The sequence below is a fragment of the Ailuropoda melanoleuca genome, chromosome 4, assembly GCF_002007445.2.
Source record: "Ailuropoda melanoleuca isolate Jingjing chromosome 4, ASM200744v2, whole genome shotgun sequence".
Lineage (NCBI taxonomy): Eukaryota > Metazoa > Chordata > Mammalia > Carnivora > Ursidae > Ailuropoda > Ailuropoda melanoleuca.
In genome coordinates this window covers 90225708-90249414 of record NC_048221.1, presented here as the reverse complement: position 1 = coordinate 90249414, position 23707 = coordinate 90225708, and the positions used below count along the sequence as shown (strand labels likewise).

The 23707-nt window shown below is 40.5% G+C and overlaps 1 long non-coding RNA gene across 1 annotated transcript in view; it reads left to right on the top strand.

Annotated features, from left to right (window-relative positions):
• The first annotated feature begins 1223 nt into the window (after window positions 1–1223).
• LOC117801793 overlaps window positions 1224–23707 on the top strand; it is a 263968-nt gene continuing 241484 nt past the window's right edge. The window contains exon 1 of the long non-coding RNA XR_004624503.1: window positions 1224–1409. This is a non-coding gene — a long non-coding RNA (uncharacterized LOC117801793). The remainder of the gene's footprint in view (window positions 1410–23707) is intronic.

The window sequence follows — 23707 nt, the reverse complement described above, 5'->3', positions numbered from 1 at the left end:
CCAACTAACCACTTGTAACCTGGTTACAAACACAAATGCGAATCACTTGTTAAGTGTTCTTTTTTTCTCATACAGGCAAAACCGTGATCCAGTATTGTTGTGTTTTACTCCAATAACATAAACTGCTATAATTCTCAAAGCAATGACCCATCGACCTATTCTAAAAACATCCAGCCACTATCCCGTGAAGATTGTGATGTTTTGTTTATTTGTTTGGGAGTCTGCTCTTTTCTTCCAGAAGCAGTGGCTATTTTTAAAATTCAACTTTTTATTCTTCCTTTAATCACACCCAGAATGCAGTGCTTGTAAACTGTACCAATGTGTCACCTATCCTCTATTTATTACATCTTATGCTTTAAATATCACCTCTGACAAACAAAAGAAAAGCAAATGTCCCTAAATTTCCTGAAGGGCTGAAACATCAAGCCCGGATTATTATTGTTTATGTCTCAGCTTTAGCAGCTCCAGTGTCTCCATGGTCTGCTGTGTGCCGTGCTGGCAATGATGGATGGCCATTACGGCAGCTTATTGGAAATGGCTTGATTTATAACCTGTTCTCCTGCCTCAGTCTAATGGCTTCATTTCTTTCCTCCAGTGCGTGATGCCACAGCCAAGGTCATTGCGCCAATGGCCTTTTGTTGTTAGTCTGCTGATGACCAGTGTGCCCAGGAGTCAGCATGGGGAGGGGTGGGGGGGTAGGGAACAGGGAGGGGGGAACAAAGGGGTGGGGAAGCTCCAACCTTTACATTTTAATTTTTTTTTTCATCTCAGTCCCTGATAACTGCAGTAGAACAGTAGATTAAATGCTGTCTTCTATTTGCTTCCCGTGCTTGCCAGACAAGGAGCTGCTTTATGATCCTCAGTGGGGAAGTCTATTACTCACCTCTACTTTAAATGACCAACATCAAATATATACAGCTCCCATTAAAGCTGAGATCAATAAAAATGCCATTAAGATAGTAAAAGTTGCTGATATTAGTGAAGCCCCCAAACAAAATATTTGATTTTCTTTCAGGTTGTTAGTGAGATGGAATACGAACATATAAGTGAAAGGAGAACTGGCCATGCCTATGGTCAATAATTTATCTCAGAGATTCATTCAGCCTCTCACCCAATATTTCCCTCCTGTCTATTGATTCCTCATCATTATTTGTCATAAGCTGTCCTAACTCAAGGAGAAAATATGCCCTGCTGGTCCAAGGGGAGTCATACCTGGAGAAATAGAAAGGAATTTCATTAAAAGCAAGAAAGAACTGCTGTGGCTTTGAGAAACTCCGAAAGCAAGTTGCCAAGACTTTTGTTAGAGACTTAAAGCAAGTTGTAAGCCCAGTAGCATTGCACATGGACATCATGAAACCTAGACCGGAGTTGTTCTGATATGGTTCAAGAAAAATCAAAGGCCTTTTCAGGTGAGATTTCAGCTTCCAAAAACTCTGTGTGTTTGTGTGTGTGTGTGTGTGTGTGTGTGTGCACGTGCACGTACATGGGCACATGCACGTGCACACACAGACACACACCTACTGGTATATATACATGTGTGAGTGTGTATATGTTTTCCCTTTCACTAGACTGTTCTGTGTTCATTTTCCCAGCTGGGATTCTATGAGCACTGGAGGGAAGTCCACAGTTTTAGAGATACATTAGTAAAGAGTATTCAAGATTATGCCAATGTTATTAGGTCCAACTGAAACCCCAAAAGTAAAAGCATGACTTTGGAAATAGGATTAATTTTTTAAAACATGACTATTTGCTTAAGGGCAATTTTAAATAAGTGGACCCTATTTTATTATAATGGGATACATGTTTGTAATGTGGCATTCAGTGGTAATCTTTGGAATTGGTTTTGAACAATGGTTTGAAAGCTTCCTTTATGCACCTTTGAAAGTCAATGACAGAGAATTTTTCTAAATTAAATCTGCTTGGAGTTGACTAATTCTCCCCAACAGGTGATCTTATTTAAATTTTCTCAAATCTTAAATCGGTTTAATCTGGAACATAAATTCACAGCATTTTAAAATTGAAAGGGAATACCCTAGTTACATTCCTTTATTTAGTAGTAGTAAGGATGCTACCATTACTAATTATAACTAATATTAATTAAAGCTTACTCTGTGCTAGGCATTATATGAAGCAACTTATATCCTCAACACACCTTTATGAAGTGAGCAATATTGTGGGAGGGTTAGGTAACCCTCCCCAAATCATATAGCTCCTAGTGGTGCCTCCAGGATTCACACTTAGCTGTGTCACGTTTCATAGCTAATTATAAGTGGAATTTAAAATTTAAAATAAGTGATTTAAAATCAACTTAGAAGAGCCTGATGAGCTCACCTAAACGCAATAATAGGATGCCCTAAAGACTATTCGGAGGGAGTGGAGGTAATTTTGAGAATACTTTTATTGAGTGATTCAATAAAAAGAATTTTTCTTCAGATTATCCTTAAAAATGAAAAATAGTCACATGTTGGCAGTTCTAGAAATATCTTCCTTTCATTTTCTTGAAAATAAAAGAAAAATATCAGTACTCGTAACTCCATATGTCAAAGCCCACAGTATGCCTATATATGTGAAATGCTATTAGGGAGATGAAAATTATAACTTACTTGGATATTTGCTAACATCTACATTTGATTTTGTTATATTAATTAATAAATGAAAAATTATATATAATACCTATTTTCTTCAGTTATTAAACTTGTAGCCCATGAAGCTATATCTTTAAATTTATGGCTTCAGACATAGTCTGAATAAACCTCTGAAATCTCCGCTTTAATTCTTGAGCAAAACTTACTTCTGAAGTAAAAGTAAACCTGGGCTCCTTTGAATTCATATCATCAGGAAATGGGGCTATCTCAGGGGAAAGAGGAAGAAAGGCCCAGGCAATACAGACAGAACCAGTTTCACCACTTTAAGTAAACTAATGAGTTGTTAATTATCCACTAACCGGTTAGTTAGAGGGTGTTTACCTCAATTTAGCAAGTAACAAACATTAGTGATTTCTCAATTTAGTCATATTGTCCATGTGACTCTATTGAGTAGTTAACAAATAATTATCAGTACCGACTCAGGGCCAGAGGAACTGACAGTCTGTGTGAGAAAAAGCCCTACATCTAGACCTCATTTAATATGCCATTTCATTCCTGGCACGAGTCTATGTCCATCATGATAGCGTACAGATAGGAAGACCAGTTAGGAGATGAATGCAGGCTCCAGATCCGAAGTTTATTCTGATCCCTACTAAACTTCCTATACAGTCTTCATGATCATACATTTGGCTTCCAGAGAACACAACCTGCAGACCTTCCTGGCTGAAGCTCTGCACTCAAGCCACATATACCCTGTAGACATTAAGAAGGAGCCAGAGAGAAAGTCAATAGTCTCTGCTCTCGTGTTCCGTCTGCTTCTGTGACCTTATGACTGCAGCTAGAGACTTCGCTTTCCTAGAGAATTTTAGGTGCCTTGACTACTTAAAATTGGCCTCTCCCCTGTTTTGTTTATTGATACTGTTTTTCTTGTTTTTAAACCATCTTAACTATTTTTAAGTGTATAGTTCAGTATCATTAAATATATTCACATTGCTATGCAACAGATTTCTACAACTTTCTCATCTTGCAGATCTGAAACTATACCCATTAAACAACTCCCCATTCCCTCCTTCCCCCAGCCCCTGATAACTACCATTCTATTTTCTATCTCTGTGAATTTGACTATTCTAAGTACTTTATATAAGGGGAATCAAACAGAATTTTTTCATGGGATTAGCTTATTTTACTTAGCATAATGTTCGCAAAGTAAATTCCTGTGGTAGCATGTGACAAAATTTCCTTCCTTTTTAAGGCTGAACAATATTCTTTTTTATGTAGGTACCACATTTTGTTTATCCAGTCATCCATCAAAGGATATTGTAAATAATGCTACCATGAACACAGCTATGCAAATATCTTTCAGACCCTGCTTCCAATTCTTTTGTATATATATGCAGACGAGGGATTGCTGGATCATGTCATTGTTCTATTTTTTAATTTTTTGCAGAACACGCATACTGTTTTCCATTACATCTGTACCAATTGAATTTCTACCAAAAGTGCACAGGGGTTCTAATTTCTCCACATCCTCACTAATTCTTATTTTCTGGGTTGCTTATGTTCCTTTTTTGGATGTAGCCATGCTGATGGGTGTGAGGTGGTATTATATTATAGTTTGATTTGCTTTCTGAAATGGTTAATGATGTTGAGCATCTTTTCATAAACTTGCTGGCTATTTGTTTAGTTTTCTCTGGAGAAATGTCTATCCAAATCTTTGCTCAGTTTTAATCAGGTGATTTGCTATTTTGTCGTTGAGTGGTAGGAATTCTTTATACATTCTAGATATTAACCCCTGATCGGACATATGATTTGCAACTATTTTCACCGATTCCGTAGGTTATCTTTTCACTCTTTTCACTCTCTTGATGGTAACCTTTGATGCACAGAAATTTTGAAGTTCGATATAGTTCTATTAGTTGAATTGTGCTTTTACTGCTTGTTCTTTTAAAATCATTGTCACACCCAGTGCCGTGACACTTTTCTCCTGTTTTCTTCTAAGAGTTTTATAGTTTTGGATTTTATGTCTAGATCTTTAATCCATTTGGGGTTAATATTTTGGATATGGTATAACATAAAGGCCCAACTTCCTTCTTTTGCATGTGGATATCTAGTTTTCCCAGTGCCATTTGTTGAAAAGATTGTCTTCTCATGTTAACATAACTGTGAACAGCCCTTATTCCCTATCTCATACCACTCTTCGCTCTCCTTCCTAGAAAAAACTTCTCTCTCCCACTGAAGCCTGTCTCCTAGATTGCATTAGTCTGGATTGTCAGATTTCTCTGTAATTAGGTTGACTCTGCAAATAAATGTCTTCAGTATACCGTAAATTTGCTTTGTATAAAGAGACAATAGGTAGGTGGCCCACTATTAGTGGATCAGTGAGAAATTTGCAATAAAACTCAAATGTGCAGGATATGTCACATTTTTTTTTCTTTCCTCTAAATTACTGAATATCTAGTGATGCTCCATCCTGCAGGATTATTGGCAAATTCAAACTCAGGATTATGTAGGGTGGGGGACTCTGCTTCTCTTGAATCCTGGAAGCTAATGTGGGGCCCATAAATGGGAGAACGGCTCTCTTGTCTTCAGCCCACATAGTAGCCTTAGTATCCTCTCTGTGCAAGCACATGATGGCCCTTGAAGGCAAGAGCTTCTGTTGATTTTCTACCAAACTTGCCCATGGGGCTATCTATTAATTTTGAGCGTAAGTAATAGTAGTTGCTATTTACAGAGGGCTTATTAGGAGCTAGGCATTTTTTTAAGTATCTTTCATGAATTCATTGATTTTATCCTCACATGTACTCTATGAGATTATTTTATTATTGTTGCTATTTTATAGATAAGAAAATTGAGGCACAGAGGGGTGCCTGGGTGGCTCAGTCATTAAGCGTCTGCCTTCGGCTCAGGGAGTGACTCAGGGTCCTGGAATCTAGCCCCACATCGGGCTCCCTGCTGTGCTGGGAGCCTGCTTCTTCCTCTCCCACTCCCCCTGCTTGTGTTCCCTCTCTTGCTGGCTGTCTTTCTCTCTGTCAAATAAATAAAATAAATAAATAAATAAATAAATAAATAAAATCTTTAAAAAAAAAAAAAAGAAAGGAAGGAAGGAAGAAAGAAAGAAGAAAAGAAAAGAAAAGAAAGGAAAGGAAAAGAAAAGAAAAGAAAAGAAAAGAAAAGAAAAGAAAAAAAGAAGAAAAGAAAAAAAGAAAAAAGAAATGAAACCTGAGGCACAGAGAACAAGGCCATAGTGGTGGGTTGGGATTTTAACCAAGACGCACTGGCTTGAGAGTTCATGCTATTCATCACAGTATGAATTTCCTTCACTAAAGCACTGCATTTCCTCCTAAGGAAGAAAGTCCAGAGACCCTGCCACCTGAGAGTGGTACCACTAGAGAATGAGGCATAGGTCCCACTTCTCACACAAAGCGTCCACTTTTCAGCGTGGGCCAAAATGGGGGCAGGATCTCTCCATTGCTTTCCTGATCTTCAGCTCCCTCTTTTTTTCTGTATAATAGCCACAAGCAGTTCAGGAGTGGTAGAAAACCAAAGATGGGTAGGGAGTTTTCTTAAAGCACCTTCTGCTCCCTGCTGGCAACACAAATGCTCCCAAGTCAGCTGAGCAGAAAGGCCTAACTACCTGCTTAAAGTGGGAGCAAAGAAGAGTATGCAAGGACAAAGCTCAAACCATCAGCCTGGTGCATTTTCCTGCCAGCTCATTATAAATCCTTCCCAGGGAGGACCTTTGCTGACGTCCTATCAGATCTGGGACTGGCCCCTTCTGTTTGTTTATTCATGAAAGACAGCATATAATTCTTCCCAGTCATAGACTTCTCGAAGCATTACACAGAATGGGCAGCACTGGAGTTTTCCCACGATTTGTAAATCACTAATGGGAAAATGGTCCTGGCCAGGTCAGGTTAGAATGGAAATTCCACTCCAGCAGTGGGAGGCTGGATCCTACCATGTGTCATCAGGACACTAGTCTTTGGGGTGCAGTGCCTCACCTGCTGAGCCTACATGTGCTCTGCTGGCTCTTGTGAAATACAAGTGTATGTGGACTGAAGGTAAGTAGCAGGGAGGCCCCAAACACCATGGAGTCAAGGGATGAATGTGTGCAGGGTTGAGAAATAGGCTTGTCAAAGCCAAAACAAGCTTGATCTCAGTTTGCCCTGTTTCTTTTTTCCACGTCCCTCTTCATTAATCACCAGCACATTCCTCAAACTGGTTAAAAATACCTCCAGAAAATTTGAACCAAATTCTTAAGCTTTAAAGAGTTAACATAACATTTATTAAATAAGCATAAATATGTTTCAAACAAGCCACTGGTCAGAGTTTGGTTGGCTGGGAGGCAGGGAGGATTTCAACAAAATTGTTTTGCCTTGCCATTGAAGCTGTCACTTTATACATGGGATAAGGAGAATTTTAAAGGCAAATGCAGGGAATGGGTCTGTGATCTGGAGGGTTTTTGTAAGTCTCTACTTGCCAGCTTAGGAATGACAATGACATATCTTGCCAGTTTATGGTAAAAGCAAACTTGATGAGGTAATGCACACTCTTAATTAATGAGCCTTTAATGAATAAAGCATCGGCAATAGAAGGCAGGTGGAAAAATGGGTTTGAAATAACAAGTACAAACCGTTTACTGAGCTGGGATTATGAGAATTAGACATAGCATGTTTTTGGAGAATAAATGCAATACCACTGATGCAATTACCCAGAAAAATGAAGCTGAACAAAAGTCTGTTTTGAGAGGCACAGAATCTTTGGAGCCGGCACTCTGTCTAATAAAATTCACAAAATCCTGAACAAAGAACAGGTGACTGCCATCATTTTGGATTCAGTGACTGGGTGTACTTTTCCTCTTTACCTAGAGCTCTATACAGTTGAGAAGTAAGGGTTGAATTCGATAGCACCTTCTAAAGCCAAAACCCCTTGCTTTTTTATATTCTGGTACTGATGGGTGAGTTTCAGCTACTAGTTTTATGTTCTTTCTGGTCAGCAAATGAATGGAATGCTTTATAGAAGAATAATGCGTTTAGACGCCAAGTGCTTGATCCTTACAGCACCTGTAGCATAAAAAGCATTTGAGGACTTAGGAAATGAGTCATCAAACATTAAACAGAGTTAGTAAACTTAGTTTAGTGAGCTCGGTAAGCAGAGAGTGACAGCAAAGCCATCCTCCCTCGCTCAGGTTATTGAAAATGTTCTGTGGATGTGACAAAGTTAGGCTTCCCCCTACTCCTGGATAGAAACAAGGTCAGAGAGGTTTCACAGTTCCTAGCCTCCCTGAAGGAGGTATAGATGTGCATGACTGATGTTGAATCTTTTAGTAATCTTGGCTCTGGAAATGTGAAATCTTCTACTTGCCCATGAGCAGCAAAAGACTGTGAGGCTGCCAGAATTATCTTGAGACATTACACAGTTTACCTATGGGTAAATCAATTAACTGTTATATGTATATATGTGCATACACACACACACACACACACACATAATTTGTTAACATACATAAATAATTTGCACTCTAAATTTATTCCTTGTTGTGCATACACTGTCAGGATGCTGCTTTAAGGAGCAAAATGCCACGTGGTCCACGACAGTCCTAACAAGGGCAGTGCTGGGGATATTGTGCAGAATTCCGAGGCTACATTCCACAGGAGAGCTGACTTTGGAAAGGACTGCTGGAGGAAGCATCCGCTGCGGGCCGCAGAGCTATAACCTATCCATTCTGTCCTCTGGGTGCTTCGCAAGGGAGAGAGAGTGCCTCTTTCGCTAGGCTTCTGCTTAACTGGCCTATTTCATGGCTGGACAAACATAGGCTCCTCGGCCTCTTTTATATCCTTGACTGAACTGTAAGTGTCCAACAGTGTGACATAAAGTGGAGTTAGAACGCTGCTGCCAGTGCAGAGCTGAAAAGGGGGATTGCCTCCCAGACAGGGTGGCCTCAGCCCCTGAGGAGACCAGACAGAGAGCAGAGAGCGGAGCAGCAAGTGTCCCTGGGCCGGAGAGTGCTGCTGCCGACAGGGCCTTTCCCTGAATCAGCCCCATCTCCCAGATTCCATATCAGCCCTTCCTGAGGTTTAACGTCCAGCCATGAGTATCATCCGGTCAGTGGGCATTGCTGCCGAAAGGGGCATTTCTGTGGAGCTAGTGTTCCCCCAAATATCCTTTCCGTTCCTTGACAAAGCCAAAAGGGGACCTGCGAATCCCCTCAGGTCCAGAGAATGCTACAATTAAGGAAGGAATCTGTGTAGGGCTGCTGCCTGCCAGCTCTTGTGGAGGCCGAAAATCAAGCAACCCGTGTCTGAAAGTCCGCAGAGCCTGATGATCTCCGAGCAGGGCGCCGCGGCTGTGTGGGGCATCGCTGCGGTGCCGCCGCATCCCCGATGTCCTGCTTCCCCCTCGGTGAGAAACGAAGCCCAGTAAATCTCCTCAGGTCTGTTGCGTGCTGTCATTGCAGGGTGTATTTCTCTGGACACACTGCTTTCTATGGGTCCTTCTCAGTCGTCATGAGGTTTATAGGGCAGCAGTCCTCAGGTTCAGAAAGCTCTGAGGGGCGCCTGGGTGGCACAGCGGTTAAGCGTCTGCCTTCAGCTCAGGGCGTGATCCCGGCGTTATGGGATCGAGCCCCACATCAGGCTCCTCTGCTATGAGCCTGCTTCTTCCTCTCCCACTCCCCCTGCTTGTGTTCCCTCTCTCGCTGGCTGTCTCTATCTCTGTCAAATAAATAAATAAATAAAATCTTTAAAAAAAAAAAAAAAAGCTCTGAGCTTGAGGGGTAGATTTATGTGAGTTCTGCCCCCAAATCATCCTCCCAAATGTTTGTTAGGCCTGAAGTCAAGCACCAGGTCTTTTCAGGCTGAGAGAGACTTGGTACTGAAGAGGAGAATTCTCAGAAGCTGCTGCCTGTAGCCCTTCTAGTACTTGTGGGGGCAGGGGGCTGAAGACAAGCCAGACATTTCCTCAGGTTCAGAGAGTGCGTGTAAGGAGTGGAGTGGTTCCAGAGAGGAGCTGCCTCCCAGACACATTTCCCAGCCTTTGAGGAAGCCTGGACACCAACCAGAAATCTCCTCAGTGTCCGAGATTCTCTCCTGAAGAGGAGAAGAAGTCTGAGGAGCAGCTGCCTCGCAGGCCTGGAGAAACCCTGGTCAGCAGCAGGTCCCTTCAGCTTCCGTGAGTGCCATTACGGAGGGAAGCCTGTCTGAGAGCAGTGCTGGTGGCTGGTCTCCCCCAAGAGGTCACATTTCTCTCAGCAAAGCCAAGAAACCAGCCTGGGCTAAGGATCCAAAGACCTCTGTAAGAGTATCCCAACCCTTGCTATCCACCCTGTGAATATTCCATTTCTCCTGCCTGGCATAGATCCATTGCTAAGTTCTCTAATTGTGAAGAGGTGCTCAATAGGAGAAATTACCCAATAGCCATAAAGGCTAGGATTGTTTAGTAGAGTAATCACAGAGATTGTCATAGAAAATGGTAGACTGAATGAATCCAACAAAAGAAACCCTGAGGTAACGGAGAGTGATGAAAGAAATAAAAGCTATTCAAATGCTCCAATCAACATGCCTGATACTGGAAACTCTTTCAGAGTCTGAGAGGAATCCCTTCATAGAAGAAGCACAAAAGGGAGAAACAAGATGATTTTACTGCCCTTGTGCCCAATTTGATCATCCATAATTAGAGATGGGCAAGTCAGAAGAAAGGCTGTCAGGGGCTCCTAGGCACCCCAAAGAAGCTCACCACAAATATCTGATTTGGCAGAGAAGCAACCAGTCTGGACCCATCTGCAGCTGTGGCCAAGAAGCAACCTGCTTTCAGGAAAAGATGATGCCATCCTAGAGTGAGAGGATGACCATGATAAGACAATCCTCAATGGGAATTCTGCTGTGCCAGGCCAGGCTTTGCCTAATGTCTCACATGCCATGCTCATGACTTTTGCCCTGCTTTCTCTTGAGATAAAGAGTGAGAGTCTCACTTCTTTCATCCTTGCCAAATTTTACTAAGTGTATCTCAAGTTCTTCCTTCAAGGAGACTTCCCAGATGTTTAAGTCAGTGGTTCTCAATTTTTTAACACACATCAGTACCACCCAGAGGGCTTGTTAAAAGACAGATTGCTGGACCTCAACCCCAGAGTTTCTGATTTAGGTCTGGGGTAGGGCCCCAAATGTGAACATTTCTAGCAAGTTTCCAATGGATGCTACACTGCTGATTCAGGGACTACACTTTGAGAACCATCATGTTAAGCCAACATTGGATTCACCACTTCCTGGCTAAGAATTACAATTATTATGTTAATTGAGCCTCAATACATGGCCTATGGACCATCTGCCTCAGAATCCTATGTACACTTTTTTTAAAAAAGCAAAGTTCTATTCCCCACTCAAGACCACTGAATCAAACTCCTAGCGAAGGATGAAGCCTAGGAACTTGAATTTTTAGCAAGTTCTTTTCAGTGATTCTGGTGCACTATAAAATTTAAGAATTACTGATATGCCTTAAATGTTAGATAAAAATATTATTTTACATTGTTACTCCATGCTTTGTAAGGGATACTGCTCATGACAATATGGGCAAGAAGTAGTTTTCTTTGAAGTTTCCCTGGGGAAAATCCCATTTCTTGTAGGGAGGGTTGGAGCCAAAGCCACATCGGAGAAGAATACTATCACAGGTGACAAATGGCTCACAGTTTAAGAAATCAAGTGTTTGAGTTGAAAAGAATCCTCTTGCTTGAAATTCTATAAAAAATATGTTGAGTGGATGTGTAGTTTTGTAGAGATCCAAAGAAAACTGAACACCTTTCAGTCTGTCTCTTTGCTGTGGAATTTAGAATTTTCTATCACTGAGGATGCTTTCGGTTGCAAGTAATAGACAAAGAATGCCAAAATAGAAAAATGAGTTATTATTTCATGATATAGGAAATCTGGGGTCAGGAGAGCTACAGGAAATTTGGTAGGTCAACATTCCCAAGGACACAAATGTTATCCTTCTGTCTACTCTGCCATCTCAGGGTACTGGACAGTTTCCCCTTCCTGGTTATAAGCTGGCTGCAGGGTCCTAAGAATTATGTTTGGACAATGTCATATCCAGAGGAGAAAAAAGCATTTCTTCATGCATATAGTTTTATTAGCAAAAAAACAAAACAAAACAAAAAAGAAACACCTTCCAGAAGTCCCTAGCATACTTCCCTTCTGGTCCCATTGGCCAGGAAGAGGTCACACATCGATGCCTACATCAGTCACATGCTAACACTTCATTACTAGGCTATGAAGAAGATCATTTCCCTACACATACATATGACTGGGCAGAGGGACCCCTACAATGGGAGTCTTCCAGCAAGGAATAAATGAGGTAATGAGAATGGCAATTGGGCGACTAATAGTGTCTGCTGTATTGTTCTTCAAATGCCCTAGGTCTAAAATATTGAACTTAAACATTGAATTTGATATTTGAAGCAGAATTTCATAAGCCCTCTCTTCAAAATTTAGCAGCACTGTCACTACATAAAGGTGAGCAACTCACCTTTGGGCCTTTGTGTTCTTAATCTATAAAATGACAATAAATACAAAAGCAGCAACCCCAGCAACACTTAATGACACATAATGACCCACACTATGTGCCAGGGACCGTGCATTCTGTCATTGGGTGCTTACAAAAGGGCTATGAGACAGGAACGGTGGAAACCTTCATTTTACAAAGGAGGAATTGACCTTTAGATAGATTTTGACACCTTCCTGAAGTGTATGGGGGACTTGGGCTAGAAACCACAAGGATGTGCTCCAGAGGAAGTCTCTGTAGTCATCTCTGGCTCTGGACAGGTTTGGAAACATGGAAAATAGGCTGCAATATGTTCAGCAGAAATCCAAAATGACAGGGATTAATGTGGAATCCCGGAATCATAGAACTAGGAAATAAACAGGAGAGAGGTAGCTATTCGCAATGATTAAATTTGTCAGATAAAGATACAAGACACCCAGTGAAATTTGAACATCAGATAAACAACAAATAATGTTTTAGTAAAACTATGTCCTAAATGTTGCCTGGGACTTACTTAATACTAGAAAAATTATTTGTGATTATCTAAAATTCAGATATCACTGGGTGTCCTGCATTTTTATTTGTTAAATGTGGCAATCCTGAATGGGATGAATAACGGCTGGGGGTGGATAGGTGGGCGAATGGGGGAGATGGCTGAACAATTTGGGGACAGGACTCTTAGGGGTAATTCTTCAACTATAAAGGAGTGCGTGCATGTGTGTGTCTGGGTGGGTAGGTGTGGGTGCGAGTAAGGATGTTGTGCAATGTGCATGTGTTTTAGACTGGCAATGGAAGGCAGGGCATATGGTGAGAGTTTATAGGAGATAATCCAACCTAGAGAACAAAACATTTGCTGCCCAAGGGATGAGAAAATGAACATTTGCCTTGTGGTTACACCAGTGACTCACTGCATGATCTTTGATAAATCACACAACCTCTCTGTAATGCAGGGTTCCATGTGCATATAGACAAGATAACAATATTGGCTTTTTTCCCCACCACACATGAAAACAGTCCCTTGAGCATTGTTTGTAAATTCCTGGATTGAAAGAGGGGCAAGGGAAGGGTGTTTTTGTTATATTGTGTCAATGAGAAAGAAGAATATAGAAGGCTCTGGTAGGCTTGGGATTCTTTTCTAATTTCTTTGGGAAGCACTCTCTAAGTGATGATTCCAGCCTAATATAGGGTGCACTGATTACAGCCTACACTTTGTTTCCAAGCCTTAATTCACATACCTGAATGTTTCCCTCGTTAGCTGTGTGCATCACCCTCTAACTGAATCAGCGGAAATTAGCAAATTCAGACATCAGCTGTTTCTTTCCTGTGTTTAACAGGAAGCCTATTGCAACCCAGTGATTCTTCAGGATTTATTTTTTCACAAGTGCCAAAGCAGCACAACACCAGCAGGATCCGAGCTGGGAGCATGTGCCGATAAAAGCTGGTTTCTCTTTGTGGTCGCATTTGTATCGGATCGGCAAATGAACGGGGCTCTAATTATCTTGGAGGTAGAAGTCCGTTACGTTTCACGGGGCCTGTGTTATTTTGCTAATAAAACTAATACAGCCCAAGAAACAAGAACAGTGGAGGGCGGCCGGGTTAGCGCTTTCAGTGATACTCCCAGAGGCCTGTGAAGCAGCCTCCCAGGAGTGATCACACGGCCACAGCAGAGGCAGAGCATGGTGCCAGTGTGTGTGGAAACGGGGGAGAACCGCCACAAAGGGCACAGATAGAGAAGACTCCGGCCAGGTGGCAGAAGAGGTGGGAGAAGGTGTGAACCTAGTGACCCAGATTGGAGATAAGGTACCCCACATCACCCCCTAATGCAGGACAGCATATAGTCAGTGGAGTGAGAATCATGAGATAATCATGCCTCCTTGGTCATGCAAAGGGCTTCCACATACGGTGAGTAGTTCGTTTCATCCTCATTGAATCCATGAGGAAATTGAAACTCATAAAGATGAAATGACTTACTCTAAGGCACATAAGAGGCACTATTCAAAATCAGATCTACTGGAAGCAGGGCCAGGCCTTTCTCCCCCAAACCCAGCAGTATTTTCCAAGTGTTGTAAATTAATACCTACCAAAATATGGCCTTCTTCCTCATATTACAGCTGTTGAAATTCTCACCACTGGCATCCCCTTTGGGATTAGGGAAGGAAACAAACTATGTATTGTATAACTCAGGTTATGTAGTGGCATGGAAAAGAAATAGGGACCAACTCTTTTTGGATATTTCATCCTGGTTGTTGTCTTGGAAAGCATATTTATTGACATCTATTCATTCATTCATTCATTCACTAATTCATTCTAAAAAAAACGTAGATTATACTTCTGTAGGCCAGGCAACATGTTAGATACTATGTCGTGGGTGGTGAAAAAAAAGACAGGTGGTACTTGCCCTCATGGGACTACTGACATGGTGGAGGAGACCAACATGTAACAGGAAAACAAAGGCCTAAGTACCGAATTACTGGTTGTGAAAATGTTGTGGAGGATAACAATAGGGTGTTCCAAGAATAAGACACAGGTGGCTTCTCCAGTTTACAGCAGGCCACTCTAAGGTGGTGACCTGAAACATGAGAAGGGACCCTGCAGGGGAAGAGTAGGGAGAAAGAACTTGAGTGGAGGCCCTGGTAAGGAGCTGCCCTTTCCAGAAGCTGAGAGAAGGCTCCTGGAGCTGGAATGAGGGAGGGCACAGTGAGAGGAAGGTGCGGGTGCCATGGTGGGCAGAAGTGCAAAAGACTAGGCCAGGCTTCTCTGCGCAATGAAAGCAGCAGGTGGGCCTGCCTCAGAGTGGAGAGGGCAACCACCAGAACGGCAGGAGATACCAAAGGACTGAGGTGAACTTGAACTTCAGCCAGTTCCCAGGTGTGCAATTCCAGGTGTATGTGGGGGGCCTGACGCTTTCATAGGTAAGTTATCTCCCACTTGGAACTATGTCTGTCCCTGACCCCACGCGTGGTAATTTATCCCACCTTCATATCTACAGTATGGTAAATGACCTTGAGTTCCACATGGGAACAGGGCAAAAACATGACTAAGCTGCCACCTAGGCTTGTCAAAAATATTTTCCCAAGCTCCAAATGGAGACTGTGCCATAAACTGAAAGGTTTCTGACCAATTCATGGCCACCGCCTGCTCAGGCTGTTTCTCGGGTGCCAATCGCACTCCCTCTAGCTGTCTTGTTTGCTGTCTGTGGCTGAGCAAACGCCCGGTCTCAGCGCCGGGCAGCAGATCCTTAGGAGTAACTCATTAACAGCTGCTGCTGTAGAAGCTCTAGAGTTTTGTTTTGTGCAACCTGAAAGGGTACTTGCTTTATGATTTTTTAATTAGAGTGTAAATACTGCAGCCCCATAAACCTCTTGATTTATTGCTGACAGGTGTGAAAGTTCGCACTTGCTGTAAAAGGCCCCAAGTCTTCTGTTATCTCCAGCCTCTGTTTTCTCAGGCTCTCCTGGCAGCTGGCTGTTTGGGGTGCTTTCTCTGGCTGGGTTTACACACAAGGGCAGCACACAGCAGAATTGCCAAATGGAGAGCTTATTTCCTGATTTCTTCACTATCTCTTTGGGGCCTGTTACTTTCTGTCATTTCTCCCCTCTTCTTCCTTCCAAAACCACTGTGTGATCTCCGTGGTTCCTCTGTTCCAAGTCATGCCCGTGTTCTGATTTCCCTTCTGACAGTTCTATAACCTTTCACATGTTCTATCGCCTTTAACCTCCAAGAAACAGAAATTAATTTAAATACTTATTTATGGATTCATTCAGTCAACAAATAGTATTGAGTGTGACTACAGTACACACGTTATTCTGGGTGCCAGAGAGACAGCATCAAGCACACTGAAGTCCTTGCCATCATAAAGTATACATTCTAGAAGGGTGAGATGGAAAATACCACATGACTAAATAAGTTAAAAAGATAAATCCAAAAACTCATAAGTGCTATGGAGATGATAAAATTGGGACACATGTGAGAGAGGAATTAGGAAGCTGCTTTGGCCAGAAGGGCAGGAGATTAGGTTATTTTCTCCATCTTTCCTGCATGTGGCCCTGCACTTCTGTTTCTTTTGGAAGACCAGTTTTATTCCTCTTGCTCTCATCCCATATTGACTTCTCCATCCACATGACCAAATATGACCAGCCCATCTCTCTTTACATATTGATTCATACAAGCATTAACAAAGACCTGGGTCCTCACTCCTAAATAGTAGAATCTGATTGATCCAGCTTGGGGCAGGGTGCATCTCAGGAAAAATCAGCCTGAGCAATCAACCTGTGTTATCTATGCATGTGACTTAAATCCCCATTTCTGTGGGCAGATGGAGTATTTATTCTAGAGAAGAAGGAGAATAAGGGCTGGGAATACATACACATAGATTCTTGCCATCTCAAGAATTAGTTATGGGAGAGAAGAAAAACACGTAAATGCATAAATATAAAATGTGGTCCTTATCTTCAAGGTGCTTACCATTTCAGAACTTAAGATATGCATACATGAAAATACAGCTCAAATATAATGTACTAGTAAGTGGTGCTTCTAATTTACATCAGGGACATTAATATCAGAGCTCAGGAAGGAGAGAGTAATGTTTCAATGGATCAGTGAGGTGGTTGGAAGATGCTTCAGATGGAAAGTAGGTTTTAAAAACCCAGGAATGAAGGGAAGGGAAAAAACTCAGAAGCAGATTTGTTCATGGTTTTCGTTTGTTTGTTTTTTAAAGAACCAGAGGACACGTGGAGTAGTTATCAGAAAGGTAACCAACTAATAATCTTGTTTACAGATGGTTGTAGTTGTTGTTTTGTAGAACTTCCCTTTCCTACAGAGAGGAAGTAATCCAGGAAAGAGATGATGGAGTCTTAAACTAAGGAGGTTGAATAAGTGCCATAAAGAAACAATTTTTAGAACCAACGAGTTCTAATAAACTGAGCTAAATAATACAATTATCAACTTAACCTCAGAATTCAAAATCTGGCCATCTAGAGAAAACATCTGACATAAACCCACAGCTATTCAATGTACTCTCAAAATCCTCCAGAGAAGTAAGCTAAATTGCTTTTCAAAATATTTTGAATTTTACGACTTCTCAGTTCCTATAGTCATGAATTACTTCATGTCTAGGGCAATTGCTCTGACGTTGGGTAAAAAAATTTACCTGGATTTAGTGTTTTGCACACCCATGTTGTGATTATTAATAGTGCATTTTTCACTTGAACTAGGTCCAAGTTTGGACAATGAATTTAAAGTTATCATACTCCTGGGGTACCTGGGTGGCTCAGTTGGTTAAGCGTCTGACCCTTGATTTTGGCTCAGGTCATGATCTCAGGGTCCTGGGATTAAGCCCTGCCTTGGGCTCTGCACTCAGCAAGGGAGTGTCCTTGAGGATTCTCTCCGTCTCCCTCTGTGCCCCCCCCCCCACAGCTCATGCTTTCTCTCTCTAAAATCAATCTTTATTTTAAAAAAGTTATCATACTCCTAGGGCAGATGGATAAAAAAATGATGTCTATTGTTATTTCAAATATCAAGAAATAAGACAGAACAACTTAAAAAACCCATCTGAGGTAAATGTTTCTAGATGATTTGGAATTTGAGATATTAAGTCATTTGGAAGTTTCTAGGTGACTGTGGCAACTTCTTATAGACTTTCAAGGCATTACAGAAGTCTTTCTGATTCTAATACTTGCCGGCAAATGGCCTGATCTTAATTCTTAAGGTCATATTCCCATAGTTAAAAAGCAAACGAGAATGCACCATGGCTTTTTGGTAAAATGACAGTTATTACTATCTTTGGCCAGAAGAAACATATTTTTGACAGCAAACTAAAGATTGAACAGGGTATTATCAGCTTTTCAAACACTAAAGTGAAAAAAATAAATGAGTAAAGGATTTGTGTGTCATTCAACAGAGTTTTAGTGTCAGTCATAACAGTTCTTATTTGAAAAATGTTTAATACCTTCTACTTAATCAAAACTAAATTCCTCATAAATGACTATTTGATAAAAAGAAAGAAACGCCTAGTAGTAACTTATCCTACAATGTAGAATTGCCCCTCCAATCCCAAAGAATAAAGCAAAGCTGATTGAGAATATTCTAAGTACAGTATTAGGGTTTTGACAAACAATAAAATCTCAAATACCAAATTGCTCAGCCAGAAACACAATTGGATAACCTTGGACAAGTTGATCCCCACTGATTATTTTTCCCCAGAAGCTTAAAGTGTGAATAAAATGTTCTGGTATTTCACTCTCTCATCAGTTTTTACATACTGGGGTTTTCAAGTTCCTCATATCCTTCTATTCTATTATCCTCCTTTATCTTTCTTGGAGTCTATTCCGGGAATTACTCATGCATAAAGATTATGTGAGGAGCCTTCATCTCTAGTGCTTTTTCCTAACTGTCAAATTTACAGTAAAAGGGGTAATAACTATTGAGTACTGATTGATCCAAGTTTTCATAAATGCTATGGCAATTTCTAGACACAGAGAGTAATCGCAACATAGTTTGCAGTAGACTGCCTTAATTAACCACCAGATGATTTCCAAATTTTACCAAAAAAATAAAATTGGAACATAGTTAATTCCATTAATTTTGATAACAGAGGGCAGGAAAAATGCGCCTAATTGAAAATGCAAAGCTAGTCTTCAACTGACATAATTTCTTTATTCTCTTCATTGATTTAAACTTTGTCTCCTTTTTTATGTCACAGGCCAATCCTGAGGTTAGAGGTGATAGCATAGATTAATGGTTAAGAATATGTGAGTTAAAATCACACTGCCTAGGTTCCAAATCCCAGCTCTGCTACTTGCCAACTGGGTAAGCTTGGATAGGTTTCTTAATATCTGTTAGTACCGGTCTTCTTATTTATAAAATAAGATATCAATAGTGCCTATCCCAGTGACTTAAATACACATTAAGCATCAACATAGAGCCAGGCATAGAGAATAACCTTAATAATATGTTACTCTATTGCATGAAAAAAATAACTATAAGATAAACAAAGAGCTTAGATAATCAGCTCCTGAATAATCATGGACTATGCATTTCTCCTCCAGCAGATCTTGGTATCTGCTGACATCCTCTCTTTAATTCATGATGCATTCTCCAGCCACAAGCTTAAAGTTCTCTATCTTTTTGGCACAGACTGAACACCATTCCCCGAGGAGGCTGTTAATTCATTCAGGCCAATGGTAGGCAATCATTATAAGCAATTCAGAGTTCCCTTTGGGCTTCCTCTGGGATGAGGATACAACCGCTTCTTTATTATTTCTTAGAAAAAGGGTGACATCAACCTTCATAACGTATTAGGGTTGACCCCAAACTAGGAGGAAATACTTTCACTGATTTACGTTTCTGACCACTATTCTCATGTTAGGATGATTTCAGACACAATTCCTTCTGGCTTACCTTACCATGTATCTACCAGACAAGACTGGTTCATGTACAATGTTTCTTCAGGTTGTGCATTCCAGGATTACCTTCTGGAAGGTGTTCTTTTGATTATTCAAGTGCCTTTGCTAACTCAGTTATACACAGCTAACTACTTTTTTAATGCAAGATTGTTTATAGCAGTTTTAATAATGATTACCAAATAATGAAAAAAGTAGTATATAATCCATCACCAGAAAAATGGAGCAATCAAAATGTGATATAATAAAAAAAGAATAAAATATTTGTGAATGCAGCCTAGATGAATCTTTTTTTTTTTAAGATTTTTTAATTTATTTGAGAGAGAGAGAGGGAGGGAGAGGGAAGGAGCACAAGCAGGGGGGCAGAGGGAGAGGAAGAAAGAATCTTAAGCCGACTCCATGCTAAGCACGGAGCCGATCTCAAGACCCTGAGATCACAACCTGAACTGAAACCAGGACTGCACCAGCCAGGTGCCCCACAACCTAGATCAATCTTAAAAGCTTTCTGCTAATTGAAAGAAGCCTGGTAGAAAGGGGTAAGTATTGTGTAATTCTATTTATATGATGTTCCAACACAGACAAAAGAGCTTGTAGTTTTTTTTTTTTTTTAGTTTTTTTTTCATTTGAATATAGTTGATACACAATGTTACATTAGTTTCAGGTATAAAACACAATGATTCAATTTCTCTACATGTTACACTATGCTCACCACAAGTGTCACCATCTGTCACCACACAACTCTTAAGACACAGGTAACCACTTTTATCTTCAATTAAGGATCAGGGCACACAAATCTTGATCTATTTACACTGATAGTCAATCTAGTAATTCTTTCCCAGTGTGGAATCAACAGAATTCTGGTTTTTATAAGTATTTCAAGGTTCAAAACAGTTTTATTCTTACAATTCTTCAAATTTTGCTCCAACTTCCAAGAATACCAGTAAATGTTCAGAGTATACATATTCTTCTCTAGATATAACATCTACTGAAACCTAAGAGTAATTCATGATTATTTTAACTGATGGCATGACAGGGTAATGCCTGGGTATATAACCCGGGTAGTTTGGGCAAACAGCATTTTCTGTCTACCTTATAAGAATATTCCCTTATTATAAGTGCTCTTCTCTAAAATCCCACCAGGGGCGCCTGGGTGGCGCAGCTGTTAAGCATCTGCCTTCAGTTCAGGGCGTGATCCTGGCGTTCTGGGATCGAGCCCCACATCAGGCTCCTCCGCTGGGAGCCTGCTTCTTCCTCTCCCACTTCCCCTGCTTGTGTTCCTTCTCTCGCTGGCTGTCTCTCTGTCAAATAAATAAATAAAATCTTTAAAAAATAAATAAATAAAATAAAATCCCACCAAATGCCTCTCTGAACAGCAAAATATCCATGTTCTTCATGGGCAAGCCCAGTTTTATAGGTAATTCAGAAAAGGCCTTAGTGGTAATTGCCCTGCACAAAACTGTGATGTGATCAAAGTATCTATTTTTTGTTCTTTTTCACAAAGCCTACCAGAGCTTCCTTCAAAAGCATGGCTTTGTCCATTTTGTCTAGTTTGCAGCAAGTCTCTCTCCTAAGGGAATTCCCAAAGGGACTCTAGCTAATAACATGAATACTATTTTTCCCCTACTTATTTAATTCCTACCCTACAGAACCAAGATTTTGGACCAAAACATGAATTAGAATATCCAAACAATTAGTTGTAAGATTCCCTCCATGACTGTCACTCACACGTTGGAATCATTGAGAGAGTATGTAGAAGACACTGTTGTTAATATGTCTTTATTTCATAAGGAAAGGAGATAGCTGTAAAGTGACCAAGTATTTCCATTCCATTTTCATGAAGTCACTGGTAAATGAGACAGAAAACATTAGAGCAAGCCTCTTGAGACTTTCTAATTGGAAAGAAAGTTTTTTACTATTATTTTTTAAATCTTGCTGCTAGCTGCCATTTGCTCTATTATAATCACAGTTATTTTCCCTTTTCTTTGAACACGAGAAGCTTATTCCTGCCTCAGGGCCTTTGCACTTGATGGGACACAATTGCTACCAGTAATGATATTGTGCAGGAGAAGCCTCATCTTTGGCACTACACTAAAGAAGAAAGTAGAGCAAGGGGAAAAAAAGTCACCTTTGTCAGGCAGAAGGTTAGATGTATTAAAATAAACTCTTAATGCAGCCAAAGTGAAGACCTGTATCATGTCCAAAATTTCTGGTGGGAAAGTTTCAGCAGCAATGAACTATTTCCTAAATGGGATAATTAATGAGCAATGCAGTATTTCACAATACAAGCAATGCAGTTTTGGTAGACCCAGAAAGGCATGGGAATATTCTTCACACCAACTCAAAGTGGTCAAGGTTTGTATTTGTTTGTTTTCTTTAAATACTTAATCCACTCCATCAACCTGGAATGTCCTAGGAAGAAAATGGTGCAGGGTCTGAGCAGTTAATTAAATGGATAAGGTTGCCTCAATATCCTAAATTGAATTTATCAGAAGTCATGTCTTTCCTTTTTTTACTTGAGTACAAACCATGAAAAGTACCCTAACTCAGTGGATTGTTTCCATGTATTACACTGAAATAAACTAAAACCACTTGTTATTCCTACCTCTTTACTTCTCATTCATTGGACAAATCCCTTGAGTTTATTTTCGGTCCCTAGCACTGGTTTGAATTTCCCCCTGTCAAGGTTATCAACCTCATCTATGTGCCCAAAATGTGGTAACCTTTCAGTTCTAATCGTAGTGTACCTCTCAGAAGCATTCAACACAGTTGATCACTTCTTCCTTCTGTCAACACGTGTCCTTTTGTCTTGTCTGACTCTACTTTCTCCTGGTTTCCATTCAATTTATCAGATTGCCCTAATGCAAGCTCCTTTTCTGGCTCCACCAACTCCTCTGCCTTCTCCTAAGGAGTTCGTTGCCCCATGATCAATCTCAGCCCCCATTTCTTCTTTACCTACCCTAAGTCCCTATGTAAATTCATCCAATTCCATGACTTTATTTATGTGCTATTTATCCTCAACTTTAGCTTACAGACCTGACCACTCCTTTGAGTACCAGTCCCATATATCCAACTGCTTCCTTGACCTCTCCAGTTTTATGTTAGTAGGGATCTCATCTTTGACATTTTTTAAACATATCTTGATTCCTTCCCTCCAACTCACCATTTAACACACATTTACACCATACTACTCCAAACATGTTTCTGTCCTCAGTCTTCCCCATTTCAGTAAAGAGTGTACCATCCATTCAGGTGGCTCAAATCAAAGCCTTACGAGTCATATTTAATTCTTACCATATCCTCCTCAATGATTTGGCCCAATGATACTAATGCAAACCACCATCATGTCTTTTCTAATTCTGCAATAGGCTGTTAAATGGTCTCCTTGCTTTTAATCTTACTCTGTACACAGCATCCAAGGTGATCTATTTTAATGTAACTCAAATAACATTACTCCTCTGCTTAAAATCTTGCTGTGCCTCTGGTCACACTTAGAATAAAATCTTAACAATTCATTGTGGCCTACACAGCCTTGCATGATCTGGCCTGTGTCTGACTCTCCTCCTTCATCTCATGCTGTGTCCTACACCATTTGCTCTATTATAATCACAGTTATTTTCCCTTTTCTTTGAACACGAGAAGCTTATTCCTGCCTCAGGGCCTTTGCACTTGCACTTTCCTTTGCCTCTTTCAATGGCTACTTCTCGCTTCTTCAGATCTCATTATGAACATTATTTTGTAATGTAGTCGAGTCCACTACATTCCCTCGGTCACTATCAGAAAAGTGGTTTCCTCTGAGAAGGTGAGAGCACAGATTGCCTAGAAAGGTGAATGAGGGAACTTTACAGGTAAAGAGCCTGAGTCACCAGACTTGTGCACTTGTCAACTCTCAGTGAAGATTTGTGCATTTCATTGAACGTAAATTTAATTTAAAAAGGAAAATATAAATAAATATAGAACTCTAGTTATTGCTGTAAATACTGAAGTGTATAGGAGAAGATGGACTGACGTCTGCAGTTTACTCAAACACTTCAAAATTTACGGTGTATTGATAGATGGAAAAGGAAAGTATAGATGAAAAATATATGAGATAAAGCAGATAGAGTAAGTGTTAATGGTAGGCTCTAGATGTGGGTATATAAATTTTGGCTGTAAAATTCATCTATGCTATATGTTTGAAAATGTTATAATAAAATC